The following is a 17,751-nucleotide window of genomic DNA, read 5'->3' as shown; positions in this document are numbered from 1 at the left end:
GGTGGCATTTGTCTATCACTCTATAGCTTCCAACACTTCTGGTGGAAGCAGAAGGAAGATTGAAAATAGTGCCCTGAGGTCATCAATGAAAGGCTGTTAACCCTGTATAAAGAGGAGGCCACTTCAAAGTGAGAAGTTGAATGTTCCGATATGGCCGATAAGACGGGAGGCAAATCCGTGAGACAATCATCAAACTAACAAACAAATACATGACCTGTTCAAACTCTCTAAGGAGAAGATTCAAGCCCTTTACATCGTTATTCAATGAGTGCGTGCAAGTGTGAGGCGATGCCGCCGTCCACACAAAGCCTACCTATTTTCTTGTTGGCAGTTTCTGAGTCTTAAAAGCCCACTCCCCCTTTAAATACCACAACTGTTGCCCTCTAAAAAACTCTCCTGCCAAAAAAAGCAGCGCTCAGCTTACGTTAGCAGAATCAGTGAACACAACAAGGCTCTGGCTCCCACAGCAATGGGCTCTCTCACTAGCTGCACCTCAGATGTCTTTGGCTCCTTATTTTTGCACTGGCTCCTTGGGTGAGTTGTGCAAGAAGATGACTGGTTCCTGGAGCCGTCCCAGATCCCCGACTAAAGATCTTTAGGAAGGAAGGCTCAAGAACCTACATTTTTACAAACTCACAAATAGAAACTTTCCTCCTGAATAATAGCCCCAATTTTTTGTCTTAAAAAAATAAAACATGAAGTATATTTGCTCACAAAAAAAATGCAGCAGATGGTAAATATAAAGCCGATATCTTCTCTTCCCATCAAAAAGTTAACGTGCACAGTCAGATGCTTCTAAAACAAAAACCTGTATCACAGGGACTAAGCGCAGTATGTTCCATGTGTATGTATATGTGTGCTTATGTCATCCATGGAAAATCAGAGAATGGGTATCCATCACCTCAAAGCTAACAAATAGATCATTCAGTTGTAAAAGAAATCCAGTCTTGTGTACCTTCCAATCAGGAAATGACTTGGAGCTTCAGAGCAGAACTGAGAGATCATCCCAGAGTCTCTCAAGTGACATCCAATGAATGGTGTGTGTGTATGTTTGTGTGTGTGTGTGCATGTGGGTGTGTGTTTGTGTGTGGGGTGAATATGTGTGTCTGTGTGTGTATGTGTGTGGTGTGTGAGGGGCGTGTGTTTCTGTGTGTGTCTCTGTGTGTATTTGTGTGTGTGTGTGTGTGTGTGTGTTTGTGTGTGTGTGTATACACTCATGAGGAGGGCACATGCATGTGACTTTGTGTGGTAGGGGATTATGGGTACATGTCTCATGGAGGAGGCATCAAGGTGCTCACAAATGGGCTAAGATGTTGGGCGTGCCGGGCCTTTCTTTGGGCACTGGAGTTAGTGGAAGACACTTTACCCACTGAGCTGTCTCTTCAGGATCTGGAGGCATCCTTTTATTTTTCCTTTTAAGTCTAAGGCATCTCTGGTCTTTTGAACATTTCAGTTACTTCTCACCATCCTCTCTTCAAGTTTGGCACTTTCAGGTTTGCCCATAGCGTCATCTTCCTCTCAGTTCTGTGTGTTCACGTCTGGGTCCATGCTTGTCTATCCGTGTAGTGTGGTTAGAGCAAGGTGACCCATCCAAGCCTTCAGGGGTCATCCCAAGGGAAGAGACAGAACTTGGAGGTTTCTTTTTAGTTTGACTGTTGAATATATTTGGGACCTTACACCTCTTATGCACTAATCAGCAAAAGCCTGTTTGTTCTCATTAAAATTAGATTGGCCACTATTTTCTCCATAGAAATCATGGCCCCGTTTATTACAGCTAATTATGCACTATGCTATTTTGCTTTGCCGTTTGTATCCGTGAATGCCTGGTCTCAATGGGAACAACCAGGTGAAGATCGATAATCATGCTCTCATTAAAGTGGGGGTGAGATGGGGGTTGGGGAGGGGGAAGCGTCCATTGGTAAACTGCATTCAGCTGGCCATAAGAGGGCTTCGTATTAAAGCAGCAGCAGGCATTCGCAGCCCACGCTTGTTGGCAGGGCTGGACACGCAGGATTAAATAATCAGCCATCAGGCTCTGTCTCATAAACGTTTTTTTTTCTTTGACTTTTGGCAGGCTCTCCAACCTGAGCAGATGCCAGTTGACATGGGAACTCTGAGGCCAGCAATTTAAGGATTTTTCACATTTGCTTGCAGTGGTAAGATTTAAAGATATAACAACAAAAGGCAGAAAATGTTACCACGTTCTGGCTTTTTGTACTAGATGCAAAATGAAATTGTTTAGGTAAATATGTTTCGATCTATGCATGTTCCTGCTCGTTATCTTAGCAAAGCCGAAGAAAACATAAGAGAAATCCATAATTAATCCTTAAGCATAGTATGGCATGAGGCTGGATAAAAATAGAGGAACTAAGTCATACCTCTAGTTCCTATGCTGTCCAGTTGGATCAAGAAGGGGACACGGTTTTCACCTCTGACAGTGAACTCTTTCTACTGAGTTGAGGTATTAGTGGTCAGAGGACAAAGTCAGTGTCCTTGGGAGAAAAGAGGAAGTGGCTGTGTTATGTTCTGTAGGGGGCAGTCACAGCCTTACCAGGAGTCTTGAGAACTGGGTCGTGAGGAAGGAAATCTGTAGTTCATTAAGTGATTGCATAACAAGAAGAATGCCTGACGCTGGTGGCGTGGCCTCCACACTGGACACTCGCTGCCAAGAGAGGCACATCTGTGTGCCGTGACTCCAAAACCAAGATACCAGCAGATGAGCTCAAATTGCGTTACTGAAAGACGGCATTAAAAATAGAAGTCCTTCACTCCTACGTGTGTATGTTTACATGTACGTGCACACCCGTGTACATAGAGACTCTTAGATATGATGCCAAGGAATAAATGCTGAAAGCATCAGCAACTAAATATTTACAGCGCTCATAGACAGAATCACAGTATCTGTATACATTCCGATATAACGTAGGCATTGCACCAGGGAGTGGTCAGCTCATTTCAAAGGCCATCAAGTCTCTTATCCACTTCAAGCTGGGACTGATCTCCATAGTGTGTGGCTGTCCTCTGCACATCTGGCTCTCTGAAGAATACTGTCTTTAAAATGTTTCTGTATTCTTCAGAGTCCACGTTTTCATGAAGCCCAGCAGCATGCCCATGGTACACTGGCCAGACTGTAACTCTCTGCCGTCTCATTGGGTGTTCTTATAAGATAGGCCTAGTTCCGCGTCTGTGAATTTGAAAATAAAATGAATTTGACATAGTTGGTTTTTAAGTATGCTTCCCTCAAGTTGTCTGCTACTTTCTTCACTTACATTATTACATTAACTTTTGTTTTAATGCTTGTGTTCTTAAAATACTGCTTGCGAACAAAGAAAAAATGATGATGAAGGTGCCGGAAGCCAGAAGAGGCATTATTTAAACTGATACTAGACTGACAATACAGCTAAGTTCACATAGCATTATAGTTTTTTTAAACATGTGTTTGTTTGCTTTGGCTTTCTGTGCATATATGTGTGTGGGCCCTTAGGGGAAAGGGTTGTGAACAATTTATTGGAATCAGTCCTTTCCTCCTGTTATGTAGGCTCCAGTGGTGGAACGCAGGCTGCAACAGGTTTGACGGCACGTGCCGTTGCCCTCCTAGCCTATCTTGCCGACTTCCGTTATAGTGTCCTGCATCTGAACTGCACAACCCTTTCGAAAACAAACATGCCTTTCATATTCCATTCAAGGACTTAGCTGCGATTCCTCGCAGCTACCATCAAACTCTTGTTTTCCCCACACGTGAGGCGCAGTTTCCTTATCTAGATATAGAATTTAAGTGAACATTTTAATTGGAATGTCATTAAGTTGTAGATACTATTTAATATATTCCTATACGGTTATCTACCACAAAAACCACACCCATGCCACATGTAAAGTCACACGTGAAGCTCCACAACTTCAAAACGCTGTTTTAACTAGATGGAACTTCACTTGAGATAGATGGACTTTGGGTCTGGTTGATTTCAACTCATGATGGTTTTTACACACAAGTTCTTTATAATAAAGTTTTAATTAAACACACAAATCCACAAACAATGTCTTAGATACTAAAAGGGCCAGAAATTAAACTGAACAAGCTTTCTAGAATCTGAAAGGGCAAGTAGTAGAATAAGGGAAGGAGGGAGAGGAGAGAGGGAGAGAGAGAGACAGAGAGAGAGAGACAGAGAGAGAGAGAAGAGACAGAGAGAGACACAGAGAGAGAACGCTATTGACCTCAATGAAACCACAAACCTCTATGAAAATTCTCCATACTGACTTTAGAACCACACAGGGACCTGAGCTCTGAGCTGACTTTTCTTGTTATCAAGAAAGAGGACCAGGTGTGGTGGAGCACACCTGTGATCCCAGCACTCAGCGAGGCAGAGGCAGGCAGATCTCTGTGAGTTCGAGGCCAGCCTGGTCTACAAAGTGAGTCCAGGACAGCCAAGGCTATACAGAGAAATCCTGGGGAAGGGGCACTATGAAAGATGTTTGGAATATTATGCCAATCAGAATATGGGCAGGGTTCCCTGAATGTAGCCTAGAGCTACATTTTCTTTTTAAGAGAACAAAAGGCACCATCTTCCTGTCCCATATCTGTGATGTAAGGACACTGTTGAAAAGACAGGCTTGTTTAAGACAGGCTGTCTAGATGCCGAGGGCAAAGGGGGGGGATCCTGACCCTGGTGTCTCCAGCCCTCCACCCAAATCCCAAGACTTTGCCTGACTTAGCTGACGAGAATTTTACTTCTTTGCCTCTGGATTTTAAATATTCCTTATATGTTGAGACTTAGATTCTAGTCTGTAAAATGCTGGTTAATATTAATCTTACCCTTTTGAAGAATTGCCTTGAGAAAAGTGAACAAGAAACACTTTGTGGAGATTAAAATCACCACAGGGGATTTAGACCTAGAACCTTGCAACATCACGGGGAGACTGAGCCGCGGCGGAACTGCACTCCCTTCAGGCAGGGGTATGGTTTCGCGCCGAACAAACGCCTGCAGTCGCTCTGGGCATAGACACTTCCGCTGTTCCTCCCTGAATTATGAATAGCAACCAAAGCTAATCTCTGTATCTGTTCCTGAATAATTTGTGAACTGTCCCCGGTGCCGACCACACTGCTTCCCATTTCAGTGTTCTAGAATTACAGCTAAGAACAGAACACAGGAGACTTTGGGGGGAGTTCTTCACTGTGCAGTGCCTGTCAGGAAACGGGGGAAAAAGAGATCTCAAGAGCTGAGGCTTCAGGAAAACTGGCCTTTCACAGACCCCTTTCTCTCTTAATTCCTTTCAGATGTGCACCATTTTACCAAACCAATCTTCAATTATCTTCCTGCTCTCCATCCTCCCCACCCCATCAGTCCCCTTTCTAGTCTCCTTCACAGCTCAGAAAGCGCTCTGTTTACATTTGAGGGTTTTTGTTGTTGTTGTTGTTGTTGGTTTTTTTGCTTTTGGTTTTGTTTTGTTTTGTTTTGTTTTGTTTTAAGTTATTGACCCACAGCCCTCTGCTTCCATAAACCCTGCTTCAAGTGTTTGCTCCATAAGACAAACAACACCCCCACCAGGCCCCGAGTTTACTCTCGGACTCCATTCCATTACAGATGCTGAAGCTAATCAATACGCATAGGGGGACTGGTGACGGGTCAAAAAAACACCATTCGCCTGTGCACACTATACTGTTTGTCTCTACAAAGGATTGCTGATCATATACCCTTAAGCAGTAAAGCTGCAATTGTTAGAAAATCTACCTAAATGATAAACAGGAAATTTCAATAATTACACAAGTCTTGGACTATCTTCTAGACCTTCTCATTCATATACTAATGTCAGAAGCAATCAAGGTCCATGAATAATGGATGAAGTCAAGCACAAGTGGTCCAGATTTTAATCCAGTGTGCTAGAAAAGAACGTTCAAATAATGGATATGGGTCAAGAAATTGGCTGACATAGGAAATGCTAGCTAGTAATATCATCCATTCCCATTTGCAAGAATAAAACGTGTACATTTTCCTGGGGGTCTCCAGCTGTAAATATGTTTACCTGTGTGCATTACCATCCTCCGGAATGGTACCCTTACCTGTCCCAAACCCCAAAACACATGAAAGCCTGCCTTTTGCTTTCATAACAATTCAAATTTACCTGCATTTATGTGACTTTCTTCCCATAAAACAAACAAATTACTAATCTTCTCCTTAAATTCTGGCTATAGCCCATTCTGCCCTGTAGCATCACCTACTTGAAACCTACTTTGGCTCACACAGCTCTGAAGCTAATCTATAGGAATAACCAAAGATAATTATAAGAATGAAGCGTGAGGAAATGTCTTGAGGTTCTTCACCCAAGTTTCCCTGTGACGGTAACTAACCCAATTAGCCAGGAAATTGATGCCACAATTATCATCACACTACTAAGAATCAGTGAGCCAATTTTCTTGGAATTGGCTGATCTGGTACTTTTTATTTATAGTGTTTCCAACTCAACAAACATTTTTTTCTTCTGAATAATTGGGTTTTTTTCCTATACAAAGTCAAAGTGGAGGGGAGAGATAATCAAGGAGGGAGGAGGAGGGAGAAGGAAGGAGGGAGGAGGGAAGCTCTCTGGTCCCCTCTAGGACCCCACCCAAGAGCAGGAGCATGAGTGAAAACACGCCCATAGAAACACCAGTTGCACTCTAAAGCCTCAGCTATTTTCACTGAGATTTCAAAGAAATTGCATAAAACAGGAAGCCTGTCTCTTCCAGTTACCCATAGTTAACTTTGCAGCTGATCAGAGTGCCTACAGAAAGAACCAGGAAGCTGACACTGCTTCAGAGACCCCAGCTATGACTTGGATTCTTTTCCTCGTATAATACAGTCAAAAAGGAATTTTCTTTTATTTTTCTCAAGTTTTGCCATGGCAAGATGGCATAAAAGCAAGGTGACTGATGGGAAATTCTTTAGATTGGGAGCCTCTGATAAAAAGTAATCTCTGTTTGCATGAAGGATGCTACAAAATTAAGGTGTTTAATAATATCTGTTGTCTTATCATCCACCTGAATGATTTCTAATTAAATTTCTCAAACTATTTTATAAAATTATGTTACTAGAAAACATTTTCTATGAACTCTATGGTATATTTCTTTAGAAATGCAGTGGTCAAGGCAAGCAGAGAAGCGTGCATTATTTAAGCATACTGTGATATATCCTAACCCCAGCCAGAAAGACATGTTGGGACTCTTTATGAGATGCTATGGACTTTACTTTCAGACTCTATCTATTTGTACAAGTATATAAAAGATGTCACCTCTCTGTACATGTATATGAAAGAGGGAGAAGAAGGAGAGAATATGTTTAAGGAAGTATAAAAAAGGACATATTTAAAGTAAATTTTGTATAGATTACCAAAAGGGTAAGATACACCCAATATATAACTTCTGTCAAGATAAAACAGTAACATTGGAGTTGTTCATTTTTTGTCTTTGTTTATACAGCTATTGCATCCCTCACTGACCTTTGTTGCCACACTATCAAGAGATCACTGAGGAAACCATTATATCCTCAGATTTTTCTCAAATCCTTATTTTACCAAAAGGAGACCTCAGAGTAAAGTGATATGTTAGCCCACGTGAGAAGCAAGTTTAACTGTCTGCATTATCTTTCTCCAGTCTTTTATAGATCTAGTCTTTCTTGTCTCGCTCACTAAACAAATGTTTATTGCTCACCTACTAGGCTTTGCTTGGTATTGTTTTATACACTGGGGGTACCGAACTAAACCACGCAGATAGAAGTCTCTGTCTTCTTGAAGGTGAATGATGGACAAGATAAATCAATCTAAACTACACAGGACATACCTTTGTTATTTACCCATGTGTCAAATATATGTGTACAAATAAGTAGGGAGGACAAAGGATGATGAAGGAGTTGTTGTTGTTGTCATAGGTATGAATAAGTGAGAAGGATAGAGATGGGGGTGTTGATGTCATGGAAATGGGGTTGATTTATCCACAGAGTGGCCTGGTAGAGCCTGTCTACAATGACATGCCATTGAAGAGGGAAGAATGACTTCAAGCGCAGAAGGGTCCAGACCAGATATCCAGTCAAGATTGTTGCAGGTACAGAGCACAGACAAAACAAAAGCTCTGAGGAAGAAACATAAGCATTTTAAACAAACAAGCAGAAAAAACAAAAACAAAAACAAACAACAAAAACCAATTTGGCACAATTCATGTTAGATTAGTTTGCGAAAGAAAATGGTTAGGAATGATTTAATCACCCCCAAATGACTCACTGGCCGAAGCCCTCACCTTGGGGCTGTCAACATATGACTTGGACGAGTAGACACAATGTATTCAGACATGAACAGAGCTACCATGGTCTGGGCAGGAACATTTGGGTATCCCACCATGGGGGACTGTTTCAGCTTTGGCTAGAAAGAAGAGGGTAGGGATGTGTAGATAGGTAGAGAATTTGGCTGTGAAAAAGATAGTGAAGATCTTATCTTTAGAAACAGGGCAGGTGAGGGTAGGCGGGCTCTCGAATAATGATCGTACAAGTTCTGTTGTGATGATCTGTCACGTGTCTGACACATTAAAATTCCCCAGTGCCTGCAGAGTGGCCTCCCGCATGACTTAATAGGGGTCAAAGCTTCACCTGGAAAATACAGTAAATTGATAAAAGAGCGACAGTGACATCAGAGAGAGGATAGGAGACTATCCTGGGAGGCATTTATGGTAGTGAGACAGAAACGATGGCATCTAGGTTCTTAATGAGTTTTAAAGTGAAAGGGCTTTGGTACCTCTGATCAGAGTCGAAGGCATCTTGGTGATAAAATGGAGTTTCTAAAACTGAGATTTTGCAGGGCTTCGGTTACTGATAACTATGAAATGCAAACGTGGCTTTGAGAGTGAGTGGCTCAAGAAAGATGAGCAATAAAACTGCACGCAGAAAGAAGTTCAGAAACTGAGAGGCCCAGGTGCCATAAGGTGTGGACGTTGAATATGAAAATGGGCAAGATTTGAATAGAAATGGCGTCACAGAGAATGCTGGTGAGCGTGAACTAAGGCTTCCAATGAGTGAGGACAAGCATACTGGAAAACGTGCCGGGAGACTCTGGGTCGCGGGAGCCTGACCTCATGAGAGCAGCTGCTGCTGCTTTGCTGTGGAAGAAGAAAAAATGTTGAGGCCCAGTAATAGCCGACCATGAGGAAATATAGCGTGCATTTAGGGTCCTTGATAAGAGGGGTACATGGGAGTTAACAATTAAGCCTGTAGGAGCTTCAGTGGCATTAGTTCCAGCTAGTGCAGAGAGGTCAAAGGGAAGTTTCCAGAGGAAGTGAGAGTGATATTGGGGTTAACTGCTCTGAACCCCAGAGGGTTCTGCGGAAGCTTTCCAGGTCTGAGGGCAAGGTCGAAATCAAGAGTGAATGAAGTTGTGACGTGGGGGAATAGAGAAGACAGAAGGCTTAGGCTAGTTTGCTGACCACAGAAGTCAATGGTAGATGTCCAGCTCCGGGCCGATGGCAGTGGTGAGACGGTGGGTGGAAAGGAAGAATGAGGCGGTTATGCATTCCACTCAGGAGTGGTGAGACGGAAGTTTTTAAGGACATGAGGTGAGCACCTGCTTTCTTGAAGTGACACATCCTACTGAGGAGAGGTTTGACTTAATGACACAGATGCTCTCTTGACTTGAGGCCAATGGTGGCCTTCTGCTCTGTGGTCTCACACTGAGCAAGCTGCCTTCTACTTCGTGCATCATCATAGAGGCCACTGGTTCCTTCTTCATCACTGGCCCTTTTAGCCTCCCGTAACATCAGAAACACTATGATGGGCATGTTGGGATCATCACAAATAGACTCAGCTGTGCACCTTACTGGTGCACTTCTTGGCATTTTCTCTTGACCTTGGTTACTACCCAATCCCACCAGCTCATCTAAAACAATGTATACTCCTCCCTCTTTTTCTCCCCTACCCATTTCATCCATCGCCACAGGGAGTGACTAAACTGTGCAGAGACTGCCTTCTTGACTTCTCTCCTGAGGTAGTGTGCTGCCTTGTTCCAAGCATCTCCTTATCTTAGGTGCTCCACAGTCTTGCTCGTCTTTGGTGTGGGTTCCCACACAAATGGAGCAATGTACAGGACAACTTCTGCAAAGACTTTTCTCCCTCATTGTCTGTGCTTGCACACGTGACCTGAGACCTGCAGCCTTGCCATAAGTAACTCCTACATCCTCTGCACGCCACCTGAGACAAAAACAACATCGTTTTAGAAGTGATGATCACTCTGCATAGGTCCTGGGCATACTTCCTTCACTCAGCAGGTTTACGGGACTGAAACATGAGTTCTAATTCAATATGATGTCTCAAGCTCACTGCATTTGAAAACTAAAGCTGTTTTCTCTTGTGTCCTTAAGTCAGCCAGTGAGTTCTCTGAAGTTTAAAAAAAGTCATTATCACAATTAGTGACACTGGCCATTGTGATTGGTATAAATCCTAAGAAAGCTGTCTGCCTCCTCTCTTACAGTGCAGAGACACTGCAAAGATCTTGAGGTGTAGTACTTCTGGGAATAAACACCATGTATCAGTTAACAATGCATGGCTCAGATGAATGAACTTGCAATTGAACTTACTCACTATTCATGCTCTCAGATAGATAGATGGATAGATAGATAGATAGATAGATAGATAGATAGATAGATAGATAGGTAGATAGATAGATAGATAGATAGAATTGTTTTATTTTCTGACCCAATTCCAAGACAGAATTCAATTTCATTACATTTCTGAATGTCCCTCAGTTCCCTACACCTGCTCTATCAGACATGGCATGATATAGAGGTGAGAGGGTGGATGTGGCATCTAAGTACTGGTATTTGAATTCTTACTTTGTTGCCTACCATCTACATGGTGATATACGAGCTTCAAAGTGTGGTATGGTTCTGTTTCTTACATGATTGTTGTGTTTCCCTACCCTAACAGGAGGATGCTGTAAATGGTGAGCAGCCAGTAAATATGACTTAGTGTGTTTCATCATCCACTCCTTGGCCTTTTTTCCTTCAGTTTTTATGTGGGTTTTCATGTCTTTTTGTTTCTTTCTTTCTGGCCACCTTAATTGGTTGTGCCATCTTTTTATTTAAGTACCTGCTGCTTGGATTTTCTTCAACATTCAGTGTGCACTGTGTTAGTTTCCTGGTTGAGGCGGTGAGGTAGGGGCCTTTCGTGAATGCGGAGGATCTGAAGAAAAGGTGACAATGATGTGGATGGCAATATATTCTTGGCATCAAGGACATGGATGGCAAATAAATTCTTACCGAGTTGATGTGAAAAATGAGATGGTGAGAGCTGGTGGCATGAAGTTTTGAAGGTCCAATATTTACCAATGTCCAGGTACACAGAACTGACAAGGGACAAAGTAGGCACCCTAACCTGTGTGCTTTTCAGAGCCTGTGGATCACCTGAGGTTTAACAAAATGAAATTCTTTTGTTTTCACATAATTACAAACATGTCATTTCTTGCTTATGGTATTATTAATCTGCCTGCCACAGCACAGAGGCAGAAACAGATGTTTAAGAAAATTAAGAATTGGCGAGAAACATGACTAAAAGAGGCCATATGTTTGTTTGTTTGTTTGTTTGTTTATGTATTTTTGCTAATTTCCTTTGAGGCTGAAACACAGAAGACAAGGGATGTGAAATGAACACGTCCCTGCTTTTCCTGCTCTCTCCTCTCCTCTCCTCTCCTCTCCTCTCCCTTCCTATCCCCCGCCCTCCCTGTGTTCATCCCCACTCCTCACATCGTGTATTGCTATTTGTCTCAGCTATCATTACCTTAAAAATCAGACTTAATAATTGTCATCTTTAAGTGATGAAATGTGGACAGTTCAATGCCAAGTCATGGAGACAATTGAAACAGATAAGTTTTCAAGCTCGGTTTCCTGACTGGCCCCATCTTCTTTTAGAACAACTACGTATTCTGTCATTAGAGAGGCAGAGAGACAGGAGAACACACACTGCCTGTCTCTGTCTGTGTGGTCATCCTTTCACACTTCATTAGAGGCTTCATCCAGCTTTGGTGCTCAGCCAGTATTGTTTTTCTGGAGCTAGAGGAAACGTGAATGAGGATGTGATGAATGTCCATATTAAATTGGGTGCCCCTCCCCCATTTAATTAAGTTCATTTAAATCTCATTTTGTACTTTTACTTGAGGAAACCATCCGACTCCAGCTGTTGGATGCACTTTTTGTATTTCTGTTCTCACATAATTGTACCTGTAAAAGATTTATAGCTGCAAGAGACATTCTGGAACCTCTCAGAGCATTTTCGGCATATGTTTCATGGATGGCTGGTAACATGAGCAATTAACATCCCGAAATGTTGTTCTTCTCTCTGGAATATTTTTAATGGGAGAAGTTATTTTTATTAGCTTGAACTTTAAACAAATAATCATCTTAAAGGGGACATTATCATCAAAATAACTCAAATGAGACAGAAGGCCAATCCTCAGAGGAAATGGGTAGGGGTAAGAGAGAAAGACCACTAAGCCGAAAAGAGCCTGACAAGGCAAAGGTGAAGATGGGCCTTCTTTAAAAATAAGAGATGCTCATGTGCCTTCTGTTGACTGTAAGTGACAATAATGTGTGTACAGTGCATGAGTTGACCCTGAGTCATAGATAATGTGTGTGTGCAGTGCCTTAATTAGCACTAAGTCATAGGTAATGTGTGTGTGCAGTGAATTAATTAGCACTGAGTCATAGGTAATGTGTGTGTACAGTGCCTGAATTAGCACTGAGTCATGGGTAATATGTGTGTGTGCAGTGCTTAAATTAGCACTGAGTCATAAGTAATGTGTGTGTGCAGTGCTTGAATTAGCACTGAGTCATAGGTAATGTGTGTATGCAGTGCATGAGTTGACACTGAGTCATAGATAATGTGTGTGTGTGTAGTGATTAGAGTTAATACTAAGTCATGGGCAATGGGGATGCAGGGACTTTCAGTCACAGCAATGTTTTCGTAGTCCTTTTGGTCAACTTCAGTCACAAATAATGTTTATGCAGTGCCTGAAACTGATGTTCAGTCATGGTCAATGTGTAATGCAGTGCTTCAGACTGACTTCAGATATGGGCAATGTGTGGGTAGTATGAGAGGTTCACTCTTGGTCAAGGGCAGGGTGTTTGGAGTGCCTGAGGTTGGATCTGGGCTATGGACAATGTGTGTGTGCAGTATTGGGGGTTGATTCTGAGTCAAAGATAGTATGTATACAGGTTTTGGGCTTGATATGACTCATAGGTAATGTACCCACAGGGCCTGGGGTTGACTTTGAATCATGAACAATATATGTGCTGTGTTTGCAACTGACTCTGAGTCAATCACAGTGTGTATGCTATGTTTAAGTTGGCTCTGAATCCACAGAAGAGTGTATACAGGGGGCTGACTTTCTCTCTCTCTCTCTCTCTCTCTCTCTCTCTCTCTCTCTCTCTCTCTCTCTGTGTGTGTGTGTGTGTGTGTGTGTGTGTGTGTGTGTATGTGTGTGTGTGTGTGTGTGTGTGTGTGTGTGTGTGTGTGTGTGTATTACTTGGGATAGACTCTGAGTCAAGGACAATGTGTGTGCAGGGCCTAGAGTTGACACCAGCTCAGGGGCAGTGCCCGTGTGCACTGTTTGGGATAGACTCTGAGATAAGGACAATGTGTATGTGCAAAGCATAGGGTTGCTATCAGGTCAAGGGCAGTGTGTGTGTGTGTGTGTGTGTGTGTGTGTGTGTGTGTGTGTGTGTGTCTGTGTGTCTGTGTGTCTGTGTGTCTGTGTGTGTGTGTATATGTGCACTGCTTGGCATAGACTCTGAGTCAAGGACAGTGTGTGTGTGCAGGGCCTAGGGTTGCTATCAGGTCAGAGGCAGTGTGTGTGTGTACTGCTTGGGATAGATTCTGAGTGAAGAACAAATGTGTGCTCAGGTCCTAGGGTTGACACCAGGACAGTGGCTGTGTATGTGCAGTGGTGCTGCATACCTAGTAGGATGCTAGAGGGCCCCTCATCTATCAGGGCACACTTCAAACCATCGTTCTGCGATAGAACACTGCAAGAAGGGGGAACCTTCTTGGCGCTCTCTTTTACAGACCCAAAATAGAGGTTCTCACACATGTAGGTATGTATTTTATAGTCATTTTATGCCTTTAAAATTTAAAACTCAGACTTTCTCCACTGATAAATGCCTTCTGTCAGGCATTCTTAACCAGGAAAAGGACTGCTAGTGAGTACCATTTCTTGTTAGAACTCAGTGACTGCTTACAATTTTTCTCTATCTGCCTCCTTGCTCCCTTAGTCAAAGCATAGCTAATAACATACTTGACAACCCACCTGGGACCTTGTCTAATGAAATCCCAAGTCCTCATCAAAGAAACATACACTGCAATTAGACCTTTCAATGACATCCTAAAGAAAAACAGTAACTACAAATTCACAGAATAAAAGAATCAATTTTTTTCCTCAAGTGAAAAATTGTGCTTCATGTTTTAGATATCTTATAGTCTGTCTTGATGTGTAGGAAATATTCACCATTTCAGTAACAAATTAAAGTATGGATTTTTCTCCAGACTTCGGGGGCCCAGTAAGCAAACTTTAATTTTATTCTTTCGCTGTCTTGTTTTTCCAGGACAAATGTATGTGTGAGCATGTACTGGGGATAAACGGTGTCTGAAAACTACCAGAGTTTGCTGTTACTGTTTCCAAGTGTTCTTGCTGTGAGCAGCAAATAAAGCTGAAATAATTTAAAAGCAACACTAACCTTTGGGACCATGCAAACACTATTTGTCCTTAATTAACTGACAAGCAACCCAATACTCTGTTTTCAACACACCAAACAATCTCAAAAGATGATCTTATATGTTAGGGAATTTTACAACTTGTACAAGAAACCAGTAAAGGGCTAGAGAAGATGAACAAGAAACCAGTAAAGGGTTAGAGAAGAAATACCCAAAGCATGAAGTGGTGCACACTATATACACAATCAGTACATCATTTGTTTGCTCGGTGTCTTTGATTGGCCATAAGTCCTCTCAAACCATCCCATGTGTACAAGAGCACTCAGTGACCCTTTGCCAGGGCCTCTCACTTCTTCTGCAAACTGAACATAGTATCTACCTTGGAAATGTAAAAAAAAAATCATGAAATTAGAATATAAACAAAGATACCAAATAGTCTATACATTCTAAGTGAAAAAGTAAGTCTATTATGGAAAATAAAAATGCATCACAGTGTGGTTCCTAGCACTTCTACAGATCAAGATAACAGAGGAGGCCTTAATTAAATATGATTTTGATATCTCATAAAACTTGGTCAAATTACAGTATATGCATTGATGATTCATTGAAACATACACTGAGAATAAATGTCCAACCATTGGCTCACTGATTTATGTTTAATGGATTTTTAAAATCTATTTTTAATGGATAATGTGTGAGTACTTCTCAATATAGGCCAAATGGCATAGAAGAGTTGGCGAACTCTGAAGGGAAAATCACTTTAGGGCTGACTGGCAGGGAAAGAGACCAATATACTGCAACAGTAAGTGTAAATCCAGTCTTGAGCTATTGGATTTATCAGGGCCTCCTGTAAAAGATGAGTTAACTTTACAGTGTGGCTTAGCATCATCTGACCCATTAGCATGGTGCTAGTGTGGCTCCATATTCCTCTTCACCTTCTTTTAGAATTGAGAAGGTCACTGAACCTGAATAGAAGAGACTTTCTTGCAAGTTTTTACATGATATGAGGACATGTTAGGTTTAAGAAAGGATTCCTTTTCTTTAGTGCACATTCTGGTCTTTGTCCTACTTCCAGCCCTATAAACACCTGTTCTTAGTTCTAATCCTTCGTTGCTGGAGAATTTTGTGTGTTTATTAGGTATCAGTGGGTATTTTGTAGTAATCATGAGGGAAGCCTATGCGAGACTTCTTAGAGACACCGTATGAGCAGATGAACCCACACTTTGTCCATTTGACTTTCTTTTCTTTTTTTCTCTATTTTTTTCTTTTTTAGGTTTCTAAAATGTATTCACACAGATTTTTTTTTGTTCTTTTGAATTACTAGGGACTGTGATCCATGAAGGTAAGAGTTATAACAACTATTTTGTTCCATTTCGGGGTGTTGCTGTCAAACACTACTGATTTGATGAGAACCTGCCAGGCTCCTTACACAGAGAAAAGCACAGTGGGGTCAGATCTGATAATCAGTACCCCACATGAAGGTATTTGGATTAACTGAACCAAAATATGTGGGATATGTGAATATATTAAATGATACCATTTAAATTGGGAGGGGAAAACATAAAGATTATTGGTGGCAAACATTTTTCTTCCCAGGAGTTGCTAGTTAAAACCATAGAAACAGAAGAAAATATTTGAAGATAGGTTTTGATCTTCTACCAGCATTTTCTCATTTTCTTTGTTCTATAAAAGCACATCCCTGATGTGTACTTCCCAAAGAGAACAGAAAATTCAACTCTCTCTTTCACATAACAAACATAATGTCAAATATTTCCCCAAAGTGGTGCTCAATGCCTGTCAAGGACTAGCTTTGAGTATGGCCTCTAATATCTTAATAACCTCAGTGATTCTGCTTCTCCTAATGTTTGTGGCAAGAATGCTAAAACTTGGATAGTTCCTCCATGTCAGTCTCAAGCCATAAATCTGAAGAGAACATTTTCTGTTAAAGACATAATCATCATTTTTATGATAGAGTATAAACGGTAGAAGTCACACGCTTCTTTATATGTGTTAAATTATTGTAAAAAGGGAATTAAAAAGTCAGGTATTAGACACAATTTCAAATACCAGCAGGGTGTAATAATACCTATTTGCATTTTCTTTGTGATAGTGTTGAGGGATGATTCATTTTCAATGGCAGAATTGTTCACTGAACCACTGATGAAGGGAGAAAAGAGGCAGCTGTAGAGAGCAGTATTGTTCAATATTTGTGTTTTAGGACCCAAATCTCAAGGGGGACTATTGGTTGATATAATAAGGCCTTGTTTGAGGAACACACTATGTACATGTGTGTATTATGCACCATGTCATTTAAGGGGTCTGGAGATCTCTGTGCTCATATAGAACAGCATGGAAGTAGATGCATTTTGACCTGCTCTGGCCTAGCATGTCTCAGCCTTCCTGTACTCATTTCTGTATATTCTATAACATCCTATAGAATTATGATAATGAAAAACATTCCAAAACCCAAGGATCTTTACATTATGAATAAATGTATTTCCAAGGAAAGAAAGAAGCACATAGAAAAACACAGAGGATGTGACATGAGGACCTCTGTTCAGTTCCATCTACCTGTGCTCTGCTAAATACACAACCTTCGAGATAACCATGTGAGCTTACTGTAAGGTAGAGTACGGTTACCGTCCCTAATTTAGAGATGGCTCCTCAAACCAAATTCTAAAAGACTTAGCACTTTCTAGGTCTGTTTTATACCACAAAATACTTTCATTCGTGGTATGTATCATTATCATTATTACTTCAAATGTGTGACCCAGAAACAGTGATGACATTTCTACTTACCATCTAGGGCTCTAGGGTCTCATGTATGGAATCATCATCTGAAGATGAAGCAAGGGAGTTCTTCCCTCCCTATCTGTTTCCTTTGTATTTCCCTCTCGTCATATTTCTCTATTAAACCACTGTATGGAATGCGTGGGGAAAATAGATACCCTATCATGACTTTACGGGAAATGCTTTGAATTTTCCCCACTAACATATATTATTGATTATAGATTCGTCACATGTACCTTTTGTTATGTTGAGA

At 41.4% G+C, this 17,751-nt stretch overlaps 1 protein-coding gene across 12 annotated transcripts in view; it reads left to right on the top strand.

Moving 5' to 3' along the window:
- The window catches only part of SEMA6D (semaphorin 6D), a 567,178-nt gene that overhangs the window by 206,780 nt on the left and 342,647 nt on the right, over nt 1-17,751 (top strand). For all 12 annotated transcript variants that reach the window (XM_084774602.1, XM_084774594.1, XM_084774605.1 and 9 more), the window contains one exon: nt 2,075-2,156. The gene's annotated coding sequence lies outside the window, so the exon portion shown is untranslated. The remainder of the gene's footprint in view (nt 1-2,074; nt 2,157-17,751) is intronic.

This window comes from Acomys minous, assembly GCF_964271855.1.
Source record: "Acomys minous genome assembly, chromosome: 3".
NCBI lineage: Eukaryota > Metazoa > Chordata > Mammalia > Rodentia > Muridae > Acomys > Acomys minous.
This window is presented reverse-complemented; position numbering and strand designations above follow the sequence as displayed.